Consider the following 11,941-nt stretch of genomic DNA (forward strand, 5'->3'; position numbering starts at 1 on the left):
AAAAAAGTTTTGAAAAAATATTAATTTTCTGCCATTTTCGGATGTTGTCAGGTCGGAGGTTTTGGGACGTCTTCCACAACTCTAGGACCAGTATTGTGCCGTTGAAGCAAGACAATTTTTTAAAAAATTTTTGGGGAAGTGTCCCCCCTTACAACATTTTAGCGAAAAAACAGGTTGGGGAAAAATACACATTTTCTGCCATTTTCGGGTTTTGTCTGGACTCCAGATGAGGGATCAACCATAACTACAGGACCAGTATTGTGCCGTTGAAAAAAGACGGTTTTAAACAATTTTGGGCAAGGGTCCCCCCCTTACGATATTTAAGCGGAAAATATAAATGTCTGCCATTATCAGGTTTTGTCAGGACTCCTGATGAGGATTTGGAACGTCTTCCACAACTCAAGAACCAGTATTGCGCCATTGTATCAAGACAGATTTTAAACAAATTGGGTAAGGGGAGACCCCTTACGACATTTTAGCGAAAAAAGTGTCGGAAAAAATATACATTTTCTGCCATTTTCGGGACTTGTCAGGACTCCCGGTGAGGATTTACGACATCTCTGACAACTTCAGGACCAGAATTGTGTCGATGAAGTGAGACAGTTTTTTATTTATTTTTGGGGTAGGGCTCCCCCTTACGACATTTAAGTGAAAAAAAAAAGGCGGAAAAAAATCAATGTTCTGCCATTTTCAGGATTTGTCGGGACTCCCAAAGAGGATTTGGGACGTCTCCCACAACTCCAGGACCAGTATTTTGCTGTTGAATCAAGACATTGCTCAAAAAGGTGCATTATGTCTTCATATTCATATACTTTTCAAATTTTCTTGTAATCAGACAATATTTTTTCTTCTGAAGAAGAAAACTCAGTATTCACTATTTTAATTAAGGACAAACTTGCAATAAGAAACATATATTAAATGTACCGTAAGATATTTTGTTAAAATAAAGCCAATAATGCAATTTTTTGTGGTCCCCTTTATTTAGAAAAGTTTTGAAAAGTATCGAAATAATTTTGGTTCTGGTACCAAAATATTGGTATCGGGACAACACTATTAAGTTTAGGCATTAGGGTCTCTGACTAGGGTTATGGATTAGCATGGAGTTAGAGTTAAAGCTGGTTTATTCTTCTGACACCGACGTAAACCTTTTAAAAGTCTGCATCGGGGTTGAGTGTGTGCCGTCTCTTTCCGAATACTAGTGGTGTTTTACAATTAATCAACTGAGTGAGCGACCATGATAACCATCAACGATTTAGCTTGTTAGAGTCATTTGTCACTAGTGAACAACGCAGACTCGAGAGACAGAGAATCGTTGGAGTTTTACTATAAATGTTGTTCCAAAATCTGATGAGATGGTGTTCACGAGGCTGTACGTCTACACATACAGTACAGACACACAGAGACAACAATGTACTAAAAGCTGACAAATCACAGATGGTTTGTTTCACTGATTGTGTCACATCTGCAATGGTTGTGTGAAGGACGGGCAGGAAGCAGCGTGCATGTAAGATGTATCCTTTTTTTACTGTTCAAACAAGGTAAATACAAATAGGCCGTGCAACTGGGAAGTCCACAAGATGCATAGTCGAGCTAAACGTAACTTTCTTGGCGTAGCATCGTAAACAAACATGACTAAAGTAAATTGTCCGCGAGAGCTAACATAGGACCTGCGACTTTAGGCAAGGTGACAGCGGTATAGACTTAGACTTAGACAAACTTTAATGATCCACAAGGGAAATTGTTCAACACAGTAGCTCAGTTACAATGATGGAAAGTGTAAGGATGGAAAGGACAATGCAGGTATAAAGACTAAAAAAGCTATAAAAAATCTAACATATATACGAATATATACATAATATGTGTACAGAATAATTTATATACAGATATATTATATTATGTCTATAACATATATACAATATATACCAATGACCATGTACAATATTACAGTATATACAGTATATATAACAGCAGCAGCATAAAATGGAGAGTAGGTCCAGCAGGAAATAGAAGATAGACATTATAAACAAAGAGAAGTAGCTAACATGTCAGGTGTCAGATAATAGGCAGATGTCATCTATTGCTGTATGGCGAGTGATTATACAGCTGGATGGAGTACGGAATGAAGGAGTTCTTGAATCGCACAGTGCGGGAAGGAAGTTGAAGGAGCCTGTTGGAGTATGAGCTCCGCTGTCCCTTAATTGTCAGGTGGAGTGGGTGGGCAGCATTGTCCGTGATGGCGAGCAGTTTGTCCAGTGTCCTCCTGTCCCTCACTGACACAAACACCTCCAACTGCGTGCCAATAGTTTGGCCGGCTTTCCGGATCAGTTTATCAATCCGGTTTGAATCCCTTTTGCTGGCGCTGCTCCCCCAACCAACCACTGCAAAGTACAGTGCACTAGCCACAACAGACTGATAAAAGATCTCCAACAGCTTGCTGCACACATTAAAGGACCTAAGCTTCCTCAGGAAAAAGAGTCTGCTCATGCCCTTCCTGTAAACAGCTTTGCAGTTGTCCTTTCAGTCCAGTCTGCTGTTCAAGTGGACTCCCAGGTACTTGTACTGCTCCACTACTGCCACCTCCCGGCCCTGGATCTTGATGGGCTCCACCGGGGTCACTCTCTTCCTGAAGTCAATGACCAGCTCCTTGGTCTTGTCCACATTAAGGACCAGATGGTTCGCCTGAGACCACTCCACAAAGTCAGCGATCAGTGTCCCGTACTCCAATTCCCGTCCCTCTCCGATACACCCGACCACAGCAGAGTCGTATAAGTATAAGAAGGGGAGTGATTAGTGGTGGCAACAGGTATGGACATTAATCAATAAACAGAAACTGGTGTGTAATAATCAGCGCACCTAGCAACAAGAAAGTAAAAAAAATAAAGAGCGCTGAAACAGAAATAGACTCAAGCATAGGAGAACCACAACAAACATAAAACAAGACTGTATGGGCATTTTAGTCAAGGTTGCTGGTTAGGGACAAATGGGGGATGAAACATGCCTCATTGTGCGACATGGAGACGCTCCATTCACCAAAAATGCGGGAAGCATTTGCATGGCAGCGAAGAAAATTATGGAAAGTGAAGGTTTGCGGGGAAGGCGAGAGTGCCAATGAATGACAACAGTATCTTGTGCCAGGTAAACAAGCATACATACACCTAGGTCAGGGGTCGGCAACCCGCGGCTCCGGAGCCGCATGCGGCTCTTTGACCACTCTGATGCGGCTCAGCTGCATACTTGCCGACCCCCCGATTTTCCCAGGAGACTTATGGATCTCAGTGCCTCTCCTAGATAACTCCCAGGGCAAATATAATCCTATTTTCACTCTAATTACTAAATTAAGGGCGTGTCCTAATTGCACTGCAGTAATTGTCCTCTATAGCATTTACATACAGCGTGCCAGCCCGGCCACATGTTGTATGTAGCTTTTACTTGCACACGAAGGAGACAGCAAAGCATACTTAGTCAACAGCCACACAGCTTACACTGACGGTAGCCGTATAAAACAACTTTAACACTGTTACGTTACAAATATGCGCCACACTGTGAACCCACACCAAAAAAGAATGAAAAACACATGTCTGGAGAACATCCGCACCGTAACACAACATAAACACAACACAACCAATACCCAGAATCCCATGCAGCCCTAACTCTTCCGGTCTAGATTATACAACCCCGCTACCACCAAACCCCCCCACACATCAACCCTCCCCCCCTCCGTGCGTCGGTTGAGCGGAAGAGTTAGGGCTGCATGGGATTCTGGGTATTTGTTGTGTTGTGTTTATGTTGTGTTACAGTGCAGATGTTCTCCAGAAATGTGTTTGTGATTCTTTTTTGGTGTGGGTTCAAAGTGTGGCGCATATTTGTAACGTAAAAGTGTTCAAGTTGTTTTATACGGCTACCGTCAGTGTAAGCTGTGTGGCTGTTGAACTAGTACGCCTTGCTGTCACTTACGTGAGCAAGCTGAAGCTGCATTCTACATGTGGTCGAGCAGGTACACTGTTTGGGCAGGCTGTAGAGGGCGTCAAAAGCAGTGCCATCACGCCCTGATAATTCGGGAGTCTCCCGTAATGAGAGGGTTGGCAAGTATGACGCTATCAAGCGCCATTCATTCAAAACTCGCGGGCCGCACTAACATCAAATATCCATATTAAGGTGTGTGCCGGTGCATGTGTCTGAGACCCCTGGTTAACATAGCACAAAGCAATTTAAGCTTTGTATGCGGTGTTTTTCATTTTAAATTTAAAATTTTTTTTTGTGGCTCCCATTATTTTCTTTAATTTGTGAAACTTGCCAAAATGGCTCTTTGAGTGGTAAAGGTTGCCGACCCCTGACCTAGGTGGTATATCTCACTCTCAATAACAGTGAATTAATACACTTTGCCTGAAAAAAAACTTCAAAATTGCACCTTTTCTGCATGTGTCACCAATAATCCAAAGTAAAGTAATAAATATTGCAGTAAAAAGCAGCATTAGTTCAGGATTCAAGTTAATATGGTGATAAAAAAAATCAGGAAACCATGACTCGCCACAGCAAAACCTATGAAAAAACCCCAAAAACAACCATATCACAGTGATTAAAAACAACACATCGGAGGCAGGCACCACAGTTGACTTACAAGTCATAATTTCTCCATAATTGTTGGTCCAAAGCTAATGAGGATTTTGGCAAAATGAGACTAATACGTTTTTTTGGTCATTCTGCGTTTTCTGACGTACATTGGGTCGGCGGGAGTGTGTTAGAGAGCCCCTGGTCACTAAACACTGCATGAATGTAGCAGGAGAATGCATCAAATACACAAAATTATACTTTGCAGATATACAAGTATGTTTTAATGAAAGTTTATGAGCTAGAGTATGTTTAAAACTATATTTAGACTCATTATTTTGGTTTATGTCATTAGAAAAACAACGTCAGAACAACTGCAATTGCACACGTCCTTAGTGTCCAACAAGGTGCCTTTTGTGTAGTTGTCTGTACTCTCTTTTCACACGGCTCTGCCATATTTTATACACTACAGCCAATAAATGTAATTGCAATTGCATGCAAAGTCTACTATATAATACTTGCAAATGAGACTGAGAAATTTAATAAGAAAACAAGTTAAAACAACTAGACAACAGAGCTTTCATAAACAGCTCATTTTAAAGGCCTACCGAAATGAATTTCTTTAATTTAAACGGGGATAGCAGATCCATTCTATGTGTCATACTTGATCATTTCGCGATATTGCCATATTTTTGCTGAAAGGATTTAGTATAGAACAACGACGATAAAGTTCGCAACTTTTGGTCTCTGATAAAAAAAAAGCCTTGCCCCTACCGGAAGTAGCGTGACGTAGTCAGTTGTTCGCCTCCTCATATTTTCCTATTGTTTTCAATGCAGCTAGAGCGATTCGGACCGAGAAAGCGACAATTACCCCATTAATTTGAGCGAGGATGAAAGATTCGTGGATGAGGAACATTAGAGTGACGGACTAGAATGCAGTGCAAGACATATCTTTTTTCGCTCTGACCGTAACTTAGGTACAAGCTGGCTCATTGGATTCCACACTCTCTCCTTTTTCTAATGTGGATCACGGATTTGTATTTTAAACCACCTCGGATACTATATCCTCTTGAAAATGAGAGTCGAGAACGCGAAATGGACATTCACAGTGACTTTTATCTCCACGACAATACATCGGCGAAGCTCTTTAGCTACTGAGCTAACGTGATAGCATCTGGCTCAAATGCAGATAGAAACAAAATAAATAAATCCCTGACTGGAAGGATAGACAGAAGATCAACAATACTATTGAACCATGTACATGTAACTACACGGTTAATAATTCTCAGCCTGGCAAAGCTTAACAATGCTGTTGCTAATGACGCCATTGAAGCTAACTTAGCAACCGGACGTCACAGAGCTATGATAAAAACATTAGCTATCCACCTACGCCAGCCAGCCATCATCTGCTCATCAACACCCGTGCTCACCTGCGTTCCAGCAATCGACAGCGCGACGAAGGACTTCACCCGATCATCCGTGCGGTTGGCGGCTAGCGTCAGCTAGCGCGTCTGCTATCCAAGTAAGTCCTCTTGGTTGTGTTGCTACAGCCAGCCGCTAATACACCGATCCCACCTACAACTTTCTTCTTTGCAGTCTCAATTGTTCATTAAACAAATTGCAAAAGATTCACCAACACAGATGTCCAGAATACTGTGGAATTATGAGATGAAAACAGAGCTATTTTGTATTGTTTTCAATGGGGTACCGATACTTCTGTTTCACTGGCTACGTCACGCGCATACGTCATCATCCAAAGACGTTTTTAACCGGAAGTTTAGCGGGAAATTTAAAATTGCACTTTATAAGTTAACCCGGCCGTATTGGCATGTGTTGCAATGTTAAGATTGCATAATTGATATATAAACTATCAGACTGCGTGGTCGGTAGTAGTGGGTTTCAGTAGGCCTTTAAATGTTACATTACAAATTTGATTTCTTTATCAAACAATTAAAATGTATTAACACGCACAGCTTACACACAGTTACAGAAGAATGATAACGTTGTGTACTGTTATCAAATCACAGGTACTGGGAATTGGTACCAAATTGTTTCAAATTTAAATGGTACACAATCCAAAATGATTGCTGTGAAAAGTTCATTAAACAAAGCCAGTGATGGCCTGAACTCCAAAACCCTTACAATATACATTTAAACATAAACAATAAGGAACAATTAACATAAAACCAATTCCAAACAAGCACATTTTCTATAAAAGATCACCGTCGACCACATCCATCCAGATTGATTCCGACCTGTCCGACATTCCGCAAAGAGAGCCTGCAGTGATGTTTCACTTTTTATTGACGTGCTACAGAAAAGCTGATAAAATGTATTTCTAAGTTGAAGAAAAGCAAAAAGGAGTGAAGCACCCACATGAACTCAGAGATATTACCTGCCTGCAGGCAAAATGTTAGATGCCAAAATACATTCATTTGGGGTTCAGGCAGCCTGTACGTGAACTCTTGTGAAGGGCCTGAAGTTCAAAAATGAGGAATGGGTAGAAACCACATGATATTGGGTCTACTTCTCTGGACAGAAAATACCACACTTGTTGATAACAGCACTAAGCGTATCCTTACACACCTCATTTTGACAAACAGACCCTTTGTCACTCTGCTATGGGGCTAACTTGGCTTCCATTGATACACACAATAACAAGTGACAGCCCTAAAATTGTGGCCGACATTACACACTTTATTCCTCAGAAGTCACTAAGCGATCCGACTCAGTACAAAGAAGGACGCACTTTGCACTCAAGTGACAGACAGACAAATGAACAGAAGGATCAAAGTGGAATAAAAGGACCGACTGATGAGACAAGACAGAGATATAGATGATTTAATGGATGGATGAACAGAAAAAAGATAGAAGAAACAAGTCAGATACTTAGATGAATAGACCGATAGAGAAAGACTTAGTGATACACCAACCAACCTTGAGAAGGATGAACAATGGACAGAAACGAGGGGGAGGATACGTAGATTGACAGACTGACGTTAGGCTAAGCAGGCGGTTGGAAAATGGATTGACAGACGAGCAAATGACACACGGATTGATTCATAACAGACAGGGCGATAAAGTGTAACCTCAAATTACGAACCCCTCACCTCATCATACAAACTTTTCGATTTACCAACCACAGACCGAATAAAACTATGCTTTGGTGTACGAACCTTGTCTTAGCGTATACATGTTTCATCCACCCATTGTGTGCCTCGCCATGTGGCAATTTTGTGCCAGGCAGCACAACCATTGTGGGCGAGCTGATCGATCGCCGGTGCTCATTCAGTCAGCAGAGCAGTGTTGTCGTTAACTACTGTGCTATTTTGTGTGCTTTCAAGTGTTTTTTTAAGCCTTTTTGGACATTTTCTAGTTTGTCTAGTTCAATATGAGTCCAAAGAAAGTAATGGGCAAGCGATGTGTGGTTTGAAACCTTCAGGTAGTATCCACAGCATAGTCGACAATGCTCGTTTTCCCCTTTTCTTCTGCTGCACACCAAAAAGATTAACCGAGAAGGTAAGTGGATTTCATTTTTTATTTCTAATCATTGTAGTGACCTGGCTGTTAAAGTTAAGGAGTTTTGTGATTTCAAACTGTGAGTGCGCCACAGGACAGTGACAGTGTGTGTGCATGTCGGCAGGTTGTGGGTTTGGCTTTGTTATTATGTAAATAGAAAGTCAAACCATCACCCCTTTCTTACTGTATGTTTGTTTGATATACAGTACTTTATAGTGCTTTATAGTGTGTTCAAAGTGAACAAAACTTTTACTAAAATGTGGATTTTTGTCAAAGCTGGAACCTGTTATTAAAATTTTCATCGTTTCTTTTGCTTCAGTATGCAACATTCTTTTTAATTTAATAACCCTGTTCAAGAACCAACTAAGTTTGTAAATCAAGGTTCCACGGTAATATTATACCATCAAATCTGTAAAAAGACTTAAAAGGGAATTAAAGTACCAACATAACGTGACACAAGAAGAAGGGAGTGCAGAGCATGACGGCGTGTAAGACTCTGGATGATTAAATCAAGCTGTTAACAGTTGTTTACTTCCTGGTGTAATGCGGTTGTAGGAGCCTAAACGCTATTTAGGTTCATTTACATTTTATGGTAGGTGCTTTATGTTTATTCAGCCAGAAGGGGACTAATTTCCTACAACTAAATGAAGATTAAACTTTTTGGTGCTAAAAAAGAAAGGTTTAAAGTCATCCAACACCTTCAATCACTGTCCCTGAAAACCTCAAATAAAGCCAGAAATCTTGGGGTTATTTTAGATTCTGATTTACATTTCGACAGTCACATCAAATCAGTAACAAAATCGGCCTACTATCACCTCAAAAATGTAACAAGACTTAGAAAAACTTGTACATGCCTTTATTATCAGTAGGCTAGACTATTGTAATGGTCTCCTTGCAGGTCTTCCCAAAAAAATGTCAGGCAGCTACAGCTTGTTCAGAACACTGCTGCTAGAGTTCTAACAAAGACCAAAAAATGTGAGCACATTACACCAATTCTTAAATCCTTACATTGGCTCCCTGTACATCAGATAATTGATTTCAAAATCCTCCTGCTCACATATAAATCACTACATGGTCTAGGGCCAAAGTATATCACTGATATGCTCCCACTATATAAGCCCTCTAGATCACTAAGATCTTCTGAGACCAATCTGTTAGCGGTTCCCAGAGTAAACTCAAATCAAGGGAGAGCATCATTACTATCACTATGCAACAAATAGCTGGAATAAACTTCCTGAAAATGTCACTTTCCCCAACTCTGACTACTTTTAAAACTAGACTGAAAACTTTTATGTTCACCTTAGCTTTCAGCTAAATCTTTTAATCTTTTAACTTTTAACGTCCGCACTGTTTTTATTTTTATTGTCTGCATTTTAATTTTGCTTTTATTTTCTTTCATTTCACTTTGTTGTCTGTGAAGCACTTTGAGTCTTCCTTGTGTATGAAAAGTGCTATACAAATAAAGTTGCCTTGCTTAATTCATTTATTTGAATAATACGAAATTGTATATATTGCATGCTTAGAGTAATTATAAGGCACACTTTATTTGTAATTATTACATTTGTGTGAATAATTTGATAACATACTATTTTATACTGCTTTAATACAGTGAAAAATATATAACAGTTTAATTGCATTTATGACGGAAGGATCTGTGTGGTCATAAGGTTTGGACACAGTGTATTATGGGTAATGGCAGTCAGGTATGGAGAAATCGAGCCACACAGTTTTTTGACCTTACTCTTACTTTTTCTTACTGTAACACACTCGCTTTATTTTGATATACATTTTTTCCCACATCGTTATAGTTTGACATTTTGGAATGATTCAGTTCACAAGTAAACGATACACAAAACAAAGGAGCATCTGAAGTTTTTGTTGTTGTTGCCGCAGCAAGCGGGAGCAGAAGAAAATAGAGGAGTGACAAGCCAAGGCTTCATTAGGACACTACTTTATCTACACTTCTCGAACTTTATTAAGCACTGGTGTTGTTCTAAGCTAGTTTAGCATTTAGCATGCCTTCCTGACTGCTTCTGCTTACTCTTACTCTGTGTGTAACAGCTTTAGCCTTGTCCTCCAGGGATAATAATACTTGTCTCGGTCAGCTGGGGGGCCAAAAATAAATAGACTATCAGCCAGAGGTGATTGCACTCTGTCATTGAAAGGCATTATTTGGCACTGGCCGATCGCATACTTTTTCACGGAAATCGGCTGATTTTGTACGAGCCCAATCGATCGGAGAATCTCTACCGAAAACCGATCAATTATATGTCAATTATATGCTCAACTGTCTGAACAAAACATTCACATCTTAAATGTGTGTTATACTGTAGTCAGGACTATTCAACTACATAATGAGGAGCGCCGCAGTTTCAAGAGCCCAAGGGCTCAGGGGCCGCACATCCAAATGTGGATGTTTTGTCAGAAAGTGCCTCAGCAGGTTATATTTCTTTGAGACTGTGTTTACTTAAGTGCAAAGGAAACACATCGGCTTGCACACTGCACTGTCAAATGTATTATTCTACCTGCGATACTCATTTCCAGCGTGTGCAGCTGGTTAAAAGTATGAAGAAACAGAAGCTTTAGAAGTTTTGTTGAGGATTTATGTTCCTTCTTTTGCATTCTTTTCCTTCCTCAGTATTATTTCTTTACACTTCTTTCATTTAGGTTTGTAAGACTAAAAATATAAACATAAAATAAACATAATAGTGTAACGTCCATTAAGTATCTTACATAAATAAAATAGAAGGTAATTACACAACATTCACACACCTAACATTGCACACACTGTATGGGACTTTTCACAGTTAAACCGAAGGTGGAGCATTGTCGCTCTCTACTGGTCACATTAGTGCAACATGTATCAAACGAGGTTCGAGCGGCATTGTTACACTCAAATGCCAACACGACCACAAATACAAAAGACATCATGAAGTCAGCAATTTCAACACAAAACAAACTAAATATCTTTATGCTCAATGTCTACTCACAAATGTTTGACCTAGTTTCGTGATGAAGCTTACTTGCTGGGATTTCTACTATTGTTGCTGCTTGTCTGGATCAATGTGTCCGTCGCTTAAGAGATCCGACAGAAAACAATGACTCGAGCACTTGCTCGGGGCAGAACATTCATACTTTGTTGTCTAGTCGTTGTTAAAAGTCAGATTTTGGTAATATATGTTGATTTATTTTCAGGGTTGAATGAGTATTCTTCTTTCACTCACCCCAGTGCTGCTTCATCTTGACACATGTGCCTCGCTGTTTTCCCCTGCGGGGTGGCGGGAGTACTACATACATGTTCAACCCTAGTTTTAATGGTTTCATCAAGTCTATTTGGACGATGTTCGGCGGGCCAAATGAAAAGCTTTGGGGGACCGGATGTGGCCTGCAGGCTGCCAGGTGAATAGGTTTGTGTAGGAAATTAAGCAAAGTAGTCTACCGTATTTTTCGGACTATAAGTCGCAGTTTTTTTCATAGTTTGGCCAGGGGTGCGACTTATACTCAGGAGCGACTTATGTGTGAAATTATTAACACATTACCGTAAAATATCAAATAATATTATTTAGCTCATTCACGTAAGAGACTAGACGTATAAGATTTCATGGGATTTAGCGATTAGGAGTGACAGATTGTTTGGTAAACGTATAGCATGTTCTATATGTTATAGTTATTTGAATGACTCTTACCATAATATGTTACGTTAACATACCAGGCACGTTCTCAGTTGGTTATTTATACATCATATAACGTACACTTATTTAGCCTGTTGTTCACTATTCTTTATTTATTTTAAATTGCCTTTCAAATGTCTATTCTTGGTGTTGGGGTTTATCAAATAAATTTCCCGAAAAAATGCGACTTATACTCCAGTGCG

This window comes from Entelurus aequoreus, linkage group LG20 (genome assembly GCF_033978785.1).
Source record: "Entelurus aequoreus isolate RoL-2023_Sb linkage group LG20, RoL_Eaeq_v1.1, whole genome shotgun sequence".
In the NCBI taxonomy this organism is placed as follows: domain Eukaryota; kingdom Metazoa; phylum Chordata; class Actinopteri; order Syngnathiformes; family Syngnathidae; genus Entelurus; species Entelurus aequoreus.